Source organism: Bos indicus, chromosome 13 (assembly GCF_029378745.1).
Source record: "Bos indicus isolate NIAB-ARS_2022 breed Sahiwal x Tharparkar chromosome 13, NIAB-ARS_B.indTharparkar_mat_pri_1.0, whole genome shotgun sequence".
In the NCBI taxonomy this organism is placed as follows: Eukaryota; Metazoa; Chordata; class Mammalia; order Artiodactyla; family Bovidae; genus Bos; species Bos indicus.
In genome coordinates, this window is record NC_091772.1 from 36,788,077 (window position 1) to 36,801,873 (window position 13,797).

At 41.0% G+C, this 13,797-nt stretch overlaps 1 protein-coding gene and 1 long non-coding RNA gene across 10 annotated transcripts in view; one reads left to right on the forward strand and one right to left on the reverse strand.

Annotated features, from left to right (window-relative positions):
* ODAD2 (outer dynein arm docking complex subunit 2) overlaps positions 1–13,797 on the forward strand; it is a 225,922-nt gene that overhangs the window by 144,401 nt on the left and 67,724 nt on the right. The window lies entirely within an intron of this gene.
* LOC139186481 (uncharacterized) overlaps positions 3,194–13,797 on the reverse strand; it is an 84,515-nt gene continuing 73,911 nt past the window's right edge. The window contains exon 3 of the long non-coding RNA XR_011570049.1: positions 3,194–4,578. This is a non-coding gene — a long non-coding RNA (uncharacterized lncRNA). The remainder of the gene's footprint in view (positions 4,579–13,797) is intronic.

Consider the following 13,797-nt stretch of genomic DNA (forward strand, 5'->3'; position numbering starts at 1 on the left):
ATGCCATGGTCATGTAGCTGGGGGTGCGGAGTGAATTTAACTGCCCTCTAGTATGTATGTTGTGGTACATGAAAAGCTTCAAAATCATGGCTGGGCAAAAGAGAAAGCTATTCTGTTGCATTAAGGTAAAAATTTCATCAGAGACTCCACCTGCCAAGTTGGCAGAGCCATTTTGCCCTGATACTTTCTTCTTATACCCTCCAACTTTATTGAAATAATTTTTTTAAATTGTTTATGTTAGTTATTCCTCTAATGTTCATTTGTTTAATTTTCTCAGCAACGGATTGTGTCAGAATAAATTGACAGACTGAAAAAGAGATGTTCAGCTTTACTGCATGAGAGCTTTAACATACCATTGGCTAATGCAGAATAAGATTTGCACTGTATCTTCTTGAAATGCTTCATTAAGTCATTTTGCCCTACATGTGAAGCAGTAAGGCTAGAGGGGGGAAAATGAGCATTTCTGGTTATGTATATTTGGGAAATCCTTGAAATGTGCTCACAGGTAGTTTATGGACTCTTTGATTGCCCCCAAAAGGAGCAAACTGGTCATTATGTAGATTTCTAGGACATTTGTGACAAAGTTCTACACCGAAGCGATTGAAAAGAAATGTGTGTGTGTTTTTGAGGAAGAACAACACAGAGGGCAGGGGGAGGGTAAGCTTTGTTATGGTTGGGAAACCTGACAAGGGGTGAGATTTTATGGGTGAGAAACCTGCCAAGGGGAAAGGGACAAGAGGCAGAGTAGACAGAGGAAGCACCCGTCCTTGGCAACATTCTTCCAGGGTCAGTATTGGGAAGAATCTTGTGGAACACTTTGAAAAACAACATACACAGTGGAACGCGGTCTGTGAGCGCAAGTAAGCTGTTAGGAATATTAAACCAGAGAGATCCAGACATTGTGCCCAAAAGAGTGGAAAGAGTGACTGACAAGTTTTCTCTTGTATCAGAGAAAAATAGCTCAAGTACATTTCAAAATAGATATGACTGGAAGGATCAGAGGAGTAATTTCAAAACCATCTCAGCCTCGTTTGTTGCTGAAGCTGAAATATGCAGAGCATCGTAACTTCAAAACAGTGCGGAACTGTCATAGCCACTGAGGATACGCAGATGAAAGGAAGGGGTTCAATCTTCAGGAGAAGCTCTAAGCACACTGCAGGTCAACGTGGTGCCAGGGTGATGGTGCACCACTGGTGGAGACAAACGTCTAGAAGGTCAGCCCCTGGTAGGGCCTGGACCCCACAGATTGCACTTGGTCTGCAGGGGACCCGCAGGGAGCATTCGCAGAAACAAAGAGGCGCCTCTGAGTGGGATCATTGCAAGTAGAGGCAGCTGACTATGACTACAGATTTCAGCACTGGGTGTGGGCATGATGGCCTCGGGGAATGCCAGCACCAGGAGTCCAGGGACCAGTCCAGACCAGCTCCTTCTCCATGGACACTCATGCCAAAGGAGGCAGTGTTCATAATGGGTAGAAGCGTGGAATCCAGTTGTTCAAATCCTGGCTTTCCCAAGCTCTGTAACTTTGGGCTGCAGTTTCCTCATCTGTAACACTAGAATATTAATAATATTTAACTCTGGGTTTGTTGAGAGCATTAAATGTATTAGTATGTACAGGGCGCTTTGATGGTGCCTCATACATGGTGAGCACTAACTGCTGGTTGAAATGTTGGTCATTGTTACATTACCCCCTTTCTCCTTGAGAGATAGCCAGCCTCCCTGCCTTCTCTGGATCTCTATGGTGGGATGGGTGGGGAACGTCATTTCTGATAGAGACTGGGTGATGAACTGAGAAAAGCCTGCCTGAGTTTTAGCTTGTGTTCTGCTTAGACTTTGCTTTGTAAAAGGGGAGAGGTACAGCCCACACCTGTGCTCTGAGTCTGAGGACATGGGGCAGAGGAGGGCTGCTTGCCTGGACTGCCGTCCGCCACTTGGCTCGCTCTGCACCCCCTAACCCTCCTCGAGGGCTAGCCCATGACTCCCTCATCGTGCCTTTCACATCACACTGCAGGTGACCAGCCAAGGCTTTGTCTGGTTGCCAAGGAAACAAAGACCTGCCCACCTGTGCTCATCACAGCCAAAAAAATGTGAGGGGGAAGAAATTAAAAGGAAAATCTTACCAGACATGTAAGATACACATAGTACCTGGGTTCCACATTGACTTTAAAGTGAGATTGAAAGGATGACTACATTGACATGTTGGATTAGGAGCTCTGGGTTGGTCCTGGAGCAGGCTCAGGGATGCAGGTCCATCTGGGTTTCCTCAGGAGGATTTTGACTCAAGTCACACAGAAACAATATTCTATGTGTATCACTTCAGGGGGGCCCCAAAGCCCTTCCTTGATACAACTCTTTCATTTGTACCGCCTAAGACATATCACTTTGGTACATAATTTGAAATCTTGTAAGCTAAATATTGAGCCTAAAAATGCAAATTTTGAAATCCAAGAAGCATAACGCAAGTCTGTCACTCATTTAAAACTGAGCCGGAGTGTGCTTAAACTATTCCTTTCCAAACTGTCTAGCTGAGACCATCAGAACTGAGGGAATGACCATTTTTAGGATGGTGGGGCAACTGGTGGTGGAGTGAGTGTGGACTGAGAAGATATGTTGGAGTGAGCAGCAAAGGGAGCTGTTCTGTTGTGAGGATGGAAATGAACAGGTGACAGGGTCAAAGGTTACGGAGATGAGTGGTCCAGATCCTGAGGTTCCGTGTGGGGAGCAAGAGGGAACAGGAAGAGTTCTAGGAACCCACACCCTGCATCCCCTCTTGATGTTCCATTTTGCTTTACATAGTATGTTTATGTACCTGTGAATTTTGTAGAAGAGTTGAATTTTTGTTTTGGGAGAAAAAAGAATACAGTTCTCCTACTCTTTAAAAGTTCCTAGGACTTTCTATTCCTAAGTCTTTCCAGAACTTTAGGGAAGAGTATATATAAATTCACTTATGTATTAAGAAAGAAATTACTAAGTATTTAAAGTTTATAATAACCAATTGCAGATGTGCCAGAAAATATATCAAAACTTTTCAGAGTTTAATGTATTTATCCTTTTTTGAGAACTACATTTAAAAGGAAGATGCTAAGAATCATTATACAGCTAAGGAATGCTTCCATTTAAACTGAAACAGTTTTCAAAAAATTATATAGTTATTACTTTTACATGGTACATCTAGGTGTTAAAATTTCTCCCAACTCAAGGCACTGCTAATAAAAATTAGAGGAGATATATGTGATACAAAAAAAGTGCATCTGCATTTGGTAAAGATGTATTTCATCATTCCAGTTTGTACCAATAGCTTTCAGCCCTAAATATTCTTATTAATATTGCAAGATAGTTCCGGGATTAACAAAATTTTATTTTTCTTGCTACTTACTATTAATATTTTATGATAAATGTTTGTAAACTTTGCTTCTGAATATGCCTGGAAATGAGATTATACATTGTTAATACAGCAATTCATAGTGATAGTTCAGTTCAGTTCAGTTCAGCTGCTCAGTCGTGTCCCACTCTTTGCAACCCCATGAACCGCAGCACGCCAGGCCTCCCTGTCCATCACCAACTCCCAGAGTCCACCCAAACCCAGGTCCATTGAGTCAGTGATGCCATCCAACCATCTCATCCTCTGTCGTCCCTTTCTCCTCCTGCCCTCAATCTTTTCCGGCATCAGGGTCTTTTCAAATGAGTCAGCTCTTCGCATCAGGTGGCCAAAGTATTGGAGTTTCAGTTTCAACATCAGTCCTTCCAGTGAACATGATAAATACTCAGTAAACTTTTTTTTAAGGAAAGGAAAAGAGCTCTGCTGCTGAAAAAAAAATTCTAATCACTGGCTTAGATACCATGCTTAGAGCCAGCCCTGCGGTTCTGAATAGCTTAAGTTGGTAAAAAGTAATGCAAGATGGGCTCTGAAATGAACAGGGTTGTTGCCAGAAGAGGAAGAGATCATTCTGTTATAAAATTCATTGTTTCTTTCACTGAAACTTGAAGTTCTTATACAAATGAGACTAAGAAGTATCATTTTGTATAAATTTAGCAAAAGGAGAAGATGAAAATTAACATTTAGTGATGCATTAAAACATTTTAGAGGGTAATCATGGTTTTTTCCAGAGTTGGTAAAAACGTCTGTGAAATTTTGTGGTAATATTGTTTCGGTTCCATTTTTTAAAGATCTTAGACATCAGAGATAAGTTTTTAAAAGAGAAATGAAGAGAGCACAATCGCTTTTGACTTATTTCTGCCCACAAATTGTATCAGAGAAGGAAAACATTCCCGAGATGGGTAGCAATCGACGAGACCGACTTTTAAGGTCACTTGATATAGACAGAGTGAGATGGAAGGAAGGGAGAGGAGGCCTTGAGAACGAGGTTAAGTCAACTGCAGTTTAAGAAAAGCAGTCATTGGGCCAAAAGACTCTTTCACTTAAGGTTATTTCCCAAGAAATTAGTCATTTATTTTCAACCTTATGAGCTTAGTTCCAATTTAGTAGGAGCAGGGAAAGCTATTTCTTTGACACTGAAGAAGAAAAATTGTGGCTCTTTCCTCCAGGCTTGTGCTTTATTTTTCCATATTAATCTGCTTCTGAAAGTTAAAAAGAAATCAAAATAAAGTTGGGAAAGTGGTTTAACTAAAGGTTTTTTTTCCCCCTCTTCAAATCTTTGGCTTCATTTCTTTTGGATATCTTTCCATGTTTACTCCTATGAGGAATGAATTCCAAACCCAGTAAGGTATTTTTAAAAAGCAACATGTTTTTAATTTCGAATTCCTTCTAATAATGTGCCAGTTTTTTAGAGATACATATAAACGCAAACAAGATAACATTAAGAATTTAGACTGACTCTAAAACACAGGAGACGAGGGTTCAAACCCTGGGTCAGGAATTTCCTCTGGAGGAGGAAATGGCAACCCACTCCTGTATTCTTGCCTGGAGAATCCCATGGACAGAGGAGCCTGGCGGGCTACAGTCCATAGGGTCGCAAAGAGTCAGACATGACTTAGCGACTGAACAACAACAACATGTTTGGTTTTTTTTCTGTAACTTTAAACTTTTTATTTTGTTTTGGGGAATGGCGATTAACAATGTTGTGGTAGTGTCAGGTGAACATCAAAGGGACTCAGCCATGTGTATACATGTATCCATTCTCATCAAACCTATCTCCCATCCAGGCTGCCTCATAATGTTGAATAGAGTTCCACGTGCTATAAATAAGTCCTTGAATAGCAACAATGTTATGGAATATTCTGGACTATATTGCTAGGTTATTGTGGACTATATTATGGAATATTTTTATCCATTTTAATATATCTATATTTAGATGATTCTTGGCCTGGCCTAATTTAGAATTCTTAGCTTGATAAGATTCAGTTTTATAGATTTATCTCAGATTTTATAAATTCTTACTATTTCCTAGAGCAAAGTTGTAAACCAAAACAAAATCCTTCCATTGAAAATGCCTTTATTTTATATTCTGCAACTTTACTATAATCATTGATTATTTCTAGTAATTTTCTGGTGGAGTCTTTAGGGTTTTCTATATAGAGGATCATGTCATCTGCAAATAGTGAGAGTTTTACTTCTTCTTTTCCAATTTGGATTCCTTTTATTTCTTTTCTGCTCTGATTGCTGTGGCCAAAACTTCCAAAACTATGTTGAATAGTAATGGTGAAAGTGGGCACCCTTGTCTTGTTCCTGACTTTAGGGGAAATGCTTTCAATTTTTCACCATTGAGGATAATGTTTGCTGTGGGATTGTCATATATAGCTTTTATTATGTTGAGGTATGTTCCTTCTATTCCTGCTTTCTGGAGAGTTTTTATCATAAATGGATGTTGAATTTTGTCAAAGGCCTTCTCTGCATCTATTGAGATAATCATATGGCTTTTATTTTTCAATTTGTTAATGTGGTGTATTACATTGATTGATTTGTGGATATTGAAGAATCCTTGCATCCCTGGGATAAAGCCCACTTGGTCATGGTGTATGATCTTTTTAATGTGTTGTTGGATTCTGATTGCTAGAATTGTGTTAAGGATTTTTGCATCTATGTTCATCAGTGATATTGGCCTGTAGTTTTCTTTTTTTGTGGCATCTTTGTCAGGTTTTGGTATTAGGGTGATGGTGGCCTCATAGAATGAGTTTGGAAGTTTACCTTCCTCTGCAATTTTCTGGAAGAGTTTGAGTAGGATAGGTGTTAGCTCTTCTCTAAATTTTTGGTAGAATTCAGCTGTGAAGCCGTCTGGACCTGGGCTTTTGTTTGCTGGAAGATTTTTGATTACAGTTTCAATTTCCGTGCTTGTGATGGGTCTGTTAAGATTTTCTATTTCTTCCTGGTCCAGTTTTGGAAAGTTGTACTTTTCTAAGAATTTGTCCATTTCTTCCATGTTGTCCATTTTATTAGCATATAATTGTTGATAGTAGTCTCTTATGATCCTTTGTACTTCCATGTTGTCTGTTGTGATCTCTCCATTTTCATTTCTAATTTTATTGATTTGATTTTTCTCCCTTTGTTTCTTGATGAGTCTGGCTAATGGTTTGTCAATTTTATTTATCCTTTCAAAAAACCAGCTTTTGGCTTTGTTGATTTTTGCTATGGTCTCTTTTATTTCTTTTGCATTTATTTCTGCCCTAATTTTTAAGATTTCTTTCCTTCTACTATGAAGGAAAGATCCTGGGGATCTTCATTTCTTCCTTTTCTAGTTGCTTTAGGTGTAGAGTTAGGTTATTTATTTGACTTTTTTCTTATTTCTTGAGGTATGCCTGTATTGCTATGAACTTTCCCCTTAGGACTGCTTTTATAGTGTCCCACAGGTTTTGGGTTGTTGTGTTTTCATTTTCATTCGTTTCTATGCATATTTTGATTTCTTTTTTTATTTCTTCTGTGATTTGTTGGTTATTCAGCAGTGTGTTGTTCAGCCTCCATATGTTGGAATTTTTAATAGTTTTTCTTCTGTAATTGAGATCTAATCTTACTGCATTGTGGTCAGAAAAGATGCTTGGAATGATTTCAATTTTTTTGAATTTACCAAGGCTAGATTTATGGCCCAGGATGTGATCTATCCTGGAGAAGGTTCCATGTGCACTTGAGAAAAAGGTGAAATTCATTGTTTTGGGATGAAATGTCCTATAGATATCAATTAGGTCTAACTGGTCTATACTAGAACTAATCAATGATTATAGTAAAGTTGCAGGATATAAAATCAACACACAGAAATCCCTTGCATTCCTATACACTAATAATGAGAAAACAGAAAGAGAAATTAAGGAAACAATTCCATTCACCATTGCAACGAAAAGAATAAAATACTTAGGAATATATCTACCTAAAGAAACTAAAGACCTATATATAGAAAACTATAAAACACTGGTGAAAGAAATCAAAGAGGACACTAATAGATGGAGAAATATACCATGTTCATGGATTGGAAGAATCAATATAGTGAAAATGAGTATACTACCCAAAGCAATTTATAGATTCAATGCAATCCCTATCAAGCTACCAACGGTATTCTTCACAGAGCTAGAACAAATAATTTCACAATTTGTATGGGAATACAAAAAACCTCGATTAGCCAAAGCTATCTTGAGAAAGAAGAATGGAACTGGAGGAATCAACCTACCTGACTTCAGGCTCTACTACAAAGCCACAGTCATCAAGACAGTATGGTACTGGCACAAAGACAGAAATATAGATCAATGGAACAAAATAGAAAGCCCAGAGATAAATCCACGCACATATGGACACCTTATCTTTGACAAAGGAGGCAAGAATATACAATGGATTAAAGACGATCTCTTTAACAAGTGGTGCTGGGAAAACTGGTCAACCACTTGTAAAAGAATGAAACTAGAACACTTTCTAACACCATACACAAAAATGAACTCAAAATGGATTAAAGATCTAAACGTAAGACCAGAAACTATAAAACTCCTAGAGGAGAACATAGGCAAAACACTCTCTGACATACATCACAGCAGGATCCTCTATGACCCACCTCCCAGAATATTGGAAATAAAAGCAAAAATAAACAAATGGGACCTAATTAAACTTAAAAGCTTCTGCACAACAAAGGAAACTATTAGCAAGGTGAAAAGACAGCCTTCAGAATGGGAGAAAATAATAGCAAATGAAGCAACTGACAAACAACTAATCTCAAAAATATACAAGCAACTCCTTCACCTCAATTCCAGAAAAATAAATGACCCAATCAAAAAATGGGCCAAAGAACTAAATAGACATTTCTCCAAAGAAGACATACAGATGGCTAACAAACACATGAAAAGATGCTCAACATCACTCATTATCAGAGAAATGCAAATCAAAACCACTATGAGGTACCATTTCACACCAGTCAGAATGGCTGCAATCCAAAAGTCTACAAGCAATAAATGCTGGAGAGGGTGTGGAGAAAAGGGAACCCTCTTACACTGTTGGTGGGAATGCAAACTAGTACAGCCACTATGGAGGACAGTGTGGAGATTCCTTAAAAAACTGGAAATAGAACTGCCTTATGATCCAGCAATCCCACTGCTGGGCATACACACTGAGGAAACCAGAAGGGAAAGAGACATGTGTACCCCAATGTTCATCGCAGCACTGTTTATAATAGCCAGGACATGGAAGCAACCTAGATGTCCATCAGCAGATGAATGGATAAGAAAGCCGTGGTACATATACACAATGGTGTATTTCTCAGCCATTAAAAAGAATTCATTTGAATCAGTTCTAATGAGATGGATGAAACTGGAGCCTATTATACAGAGTGAAGTAAGCCAGAAAGAAAAACACCAATACAGTATACTAACACATATATATGGAATTTAGAAAGATGGTAACGATAACCCTGTATACGAGACAGCAAAAGAGACACTGATGTATAGAACATTCTTATGGACTCTGTGGGAGAGGGAGAGGGTGGGAAGATTTGGGAGAATGCATTGAAACATGTATACTATCACATGTGAAACGAGTTGCCAGTCCAGGTTCGATGCACGATACTGGATGCTTGGGGCTGGTGCACTGGGACAACCCAGAGGGATGGTATGGGGAGGGAGGAGGGAGGAGGGTTCAGGATGGGGAACACATGTATACCTGTGGCGGATTCACTTCGATATTTGGCAAAACCAATAAAAAGAAAAAAAAAAAAAAAGAAAAGAAAATGCCTTTATATAATTAAGGTCATTGTTTTACATTGAAGAGTGCATGTCTCTTATTGTTTTAAAATACTTCTACATGAAATTATAAATTATAAGGCTGTATGTTAAGTAACTAGGCCTTTGGTGGTGATCACTTTGTATTGTATACAGACATTGAATTATAATGTACACCTGAAACGACCTCAACTTCCCACACCTACAGATTCACCTGTAGCTAGGTTCAGTGTGAACATCTCTCTGGCATTTCAGCATTTCTTCTCCAGGCTGTTCCCACCTATTGCACTCATGATCCCATTTTTGTCTTTTTCAGAAGCTGGAAATTCTGACTTTAGCCGTTTCCTTTAACTTCTGCATATTCAATCTTTGCCATGTTTTATTGAAAGACGGATATATAACATTAAGTTTCAGGTATACACAATTCAACATCTGTATACAATACAAAGAGATGACTACTAAACGCCTAGCTGCCGTCCATCACCAAACAACTGGCCCACTTCACCCATTTCACACACCTCCTAACTCCCTTCCCCTCTGCTAACCACCAATCTCTTCTCTGTATTTATGAGTTTTTGTTTGTTCATTCTGTTTTTAGATTCCACGTGAATGAAATCATATGGTCTTTGTCTTTCTCTGACTTATTTCACTTGACATAATACCTTCAGGGCCCATCTATGTTGTCACAAATGGCAAAACTTCATTCTTGATTATGCTTGAGTAGTATGCCTCTGTGTGTGTGTGTGTGTGTGTGTTGTGTCATGTGTGTGTATGTGTGTGGTATGTGTGTATGTGTGGTGTGGTGTGGTGTGGTGTGTTTCTGGGCACAGAAACTCTGTAGTGGAAGGCTCATGAAAAGACAACTTGAAAAACCAGAGGACAAGCCTACTCCAGTGTGAAGGAATGTTTGTCTGTGCAGAAGGGGCACTAGATGGAACCAACAGACCCCTCCTGAACTGTGTGGATGTGGATCTCAGATCACAGGGCATGCACTCCTGTTTCCTGGAGGCAAAGAGACACCACAAAAGGGCAAACTCCTTGCTTAACTAAACTGACCAAAGAGAATCAAAGGTTTGCCTCCACCATCAAATGTAAAATGTGTTTTGAGGCCCATGGCTCTGGGGAGCTGCCATATGAAATGAATTACCAAGGCTCAGCGTGGGGGTAGGGGTCCACTGGGAGCCTCTGCAGCAGAGCCCAGCCGCCTGGGCATCCTGGGGGCCCCGGGGCCTGCAGGACATGATCCAAAGGCCCTGCTCATTCCCAGGTCGTGCAAACCTCACCTCATTGCCTGGTAAGCAGACAACAGAAGATGGGTTCAGATCAGCTCTAGAAATGCCAGGACTGCCTGGAAAACCCGCTGAGCTCGGTGTGCATGCAGGTATTTCAGGGCTCCTCTGGCTCTAATGAGCACTCCTATTTCCAGTCTGGGTTTGCCCAAACAATGTCAAGTCAAACCACAAGAAAATCTGTTATCACTCAAATTGGTACATACTTTTCATACAACCGAAATATTATATAAAAGTCATGAACTGTTAGATGTAAAAGCAGAAATTGGACGCAGATACAGGTTCCCTTGCTACCTCTGTCTTGCCTTCCAAGGGGGATGTGAAGTTCGGGTCACAGCTGTGTTCCAAGGGTTTGTGCCTGTGATCAAAGCCTCTGCCACTGGAGGAAGCGCTCGCATGAGCCCAGTCCGCAGACCACTCTTGTTGCCCCTCCCCTTGTTCTTGTTCACGCCAACACTGTAAAAAGTTATGTGTTTGAATGATGTTTTAAAGCGCTCTGTGCAATTAAGTTCTGAAGCAAGGGAGCTGGTTTTCCTTCAGCACATATATGAAACTGCCAATAAATGTAAGACCTGGGTGTGTTTGGGGGAGGGGGAGGTGAAAACGAGGAAAGTTTCTGAAAGGAACAAACACTTCAAAAAAGTAAACCTGAGGTGTTTTTCCTTCTCATAATATTTTAAATGCTTTTATAGTTGGAAAAAGTCTACAAATCAAAAAATATATACCAGAAAAAAATGCATACTACTTCCATAATCACTTGTACCCAATTTTCATCTCTCCTTCCTAAAGAAACTTCCCTGATAACTTAGTTGGTAAAGAATCCACCTGCAATGCAGGAGACCCTGGTTCGATTCCTGGGTTGGGAAGATCCCCTGGAGAAGGGAAAGGGTACCCGCTCCAGTATTCTGGCCTGGAGAATTCCATGGCCTGTATAGTCCATGGTGTCACAAAGAGTCAGATACGACTGAGCAACTTTCACTTTCTAAGGAAAGCACTCCTGTTAAGTAATGATTGCAGAGAATTTCATACCACCTTCTTGCCGTGTGTGTTAGTGATTTGAAAACGTGGTGCTCCTTACTTTCTGTTAGCTGCTCTTCAAATGCAAGATTTTTTGCTGGAGTGGGTAGTCTAGCCCTTCTCCAGGGAATCTTCCCGACCCAGGAATTGAACTGGAGTCTCCTGCACTGCAGGTGGCTTCTTTACCACCTGAGCTACCAGAGAAGCCCTCTTCCTAAGGAAAACACTCCTGTTAACTAATGATTGCAAAGAATCGCATACCACCTTCCCCTTGCCGTGTGTGTTAGTCATGCTGTTCCTTACTTTCTGTTAGCTGCCCTTCAAATGCAAGATTTTGCCCTGAGTTTCCATTATGTGGCTGTTTAGAGCCATTTGAAAGCATTCCTCTGGGTGGCCTAGTTTGCTTGTGAAGCTCCTAAGAAAAATAAAAGCCTCTATTCCTGAACCTGATTGGAAACCAAGACACATAACCAGCACATGTTGTTCAGAGAGTGGTTTGGGAAAGGTGACACATCCTTAAACAATTTGTGAAGCAGCATTAGCTGCACAGCCTCTGGGTATATTAACAATGCAATGAGTAGCATATATTGAGAGCAAAATAAAGTTTAGGCAAAGTAAATTCACAGAGCAGCATCACCAAAAGAAGGCCTAGAAATGCCTCTCAGGTGTCAAGCCCTTCATATCTCTGTGTTTAGTCGCTCAGTCATGTCCAACTCTGCGACCCCATGGACTGCAGCCCACCAGGCTCCTCTGTCCGTGGGATTCTCCAGGCAAGAATGCTGGAGTGGGTTGTCATGCCCTTCTCCAGGCCTCTAGCACGCAGAAAATTTTACACTTCCATTTCTGTACCCTTGATTGAGAATGTTCCTGGCTAAGGAAAATGGCCAGAGCAGGATAAAATTAACCAATAAAGAAAGAATTCCAGTGCCTGGCACAGAGTAAGCTTGGTAGCTAATAAAATCATTTCACGTTGTACAAATGTTAGGTAAGCTGTGGCCTGAGGCCAATGAGTCACTGAAGTTCTGTTTAAGGAAGCCGCTCTCACTGCCCACCACAAGTACCTTTCTAAGCCATACTTTTCTCCTTTCATCTATTTTTAAAACTTTCAACCCTTGTCTACCTTTTAGTCATTTAAAGTCTGGACTGCTGGACTCCACTGATCAAGCTTTTAAGCTAAACATTCAGTGACCACCATTATTGGATGTGGAAGGAAACCTCATGGTTAGTGCAAGAAACTTAAGAAAGTTAACTCCACAAAGAGTAGGAGTCATTTTGATGAACTCAGGACTATAAGTTAGGTAACAATGTCGTGTATGGAGTTGAGTCATAAAAGGCACCAGCATTGAGGAAACACTGGATTTTGACATAATGTGTGTGACGGTCTGGTGCACGCACCTCTAGAAACCCTGTCCAGAAGACTCCAGGGACAGCCAGCAAGCACACCGTGGGCTCCATCAAAGACCCAGGTGCCCACAGCATGCCAGACGTTTCACATGTACCCTTCATTGGTTTATGTAATATGAAATTATGTAACTGGCATCAAGGGCTTGGGAATAAATGCCTCTGACCCTTAGAAATCTGGAGAGGGAACCACAGAACCACCACCAGGTCTGGGGGGAGGAGGGGCAAAACAGTGGTTTATTTCTGACAGGCATCAGCCAGAGGGGCTGCTTTCTAAGGGAGTCTGCAAGGCAGCGGGGGCAGTGGTGATGCCATGTGAAGCCTGGACCACTGGTACCCCGGAAGCAAAGTGCTGAAGTGGGCAGACTGACCCCAGGGCCAAAACTCCTGCTCCTTTGTCCCTCTCACACTAACCTTCAGACCAACCAGGGCTGGGCTCCAAAGAGTAAATGCCAGAACCAGACTTTAGACCTGGTGAAGTCATCACTCTGATAATGGATAGCATTTACGGAGCACTTAACCTTGTCCTGGGCCCTGGGTTTATGGGATTCGAATGTGTAACCTGTATAGAGCCAAGCTCCTCACGGTCCATTCGTGACTGGGACATGAAGTCCTAGACACAGAAACCTGGCAGGCAAGGAGCAAGTGAAAGTAATTGTTACCCTAGTTTCACTGTCTTTGAAGCTGAAGAGCACAAGTGTGTACTGTGAAGCTCTTTAAAAATCTCCTACCTTTGCTCCACTCAGCATCCTCTCTCTCTGAAGTTGCTCCCAAAATAACCCCTGAACTCCCAAGCTCTCTTCAAAACAGGGTGGGAGGGAGCTCTTTCCTCCCTTGGCCTCCTTCCTCTGCTTCCCCACCTGCGGTTCTCTCCTCTCCCACAGGGAATCCTCTGCCCTTGCTGGTATAAACTCCCCCTGCCTGTGCTTCTTTACATGTTTGAGTT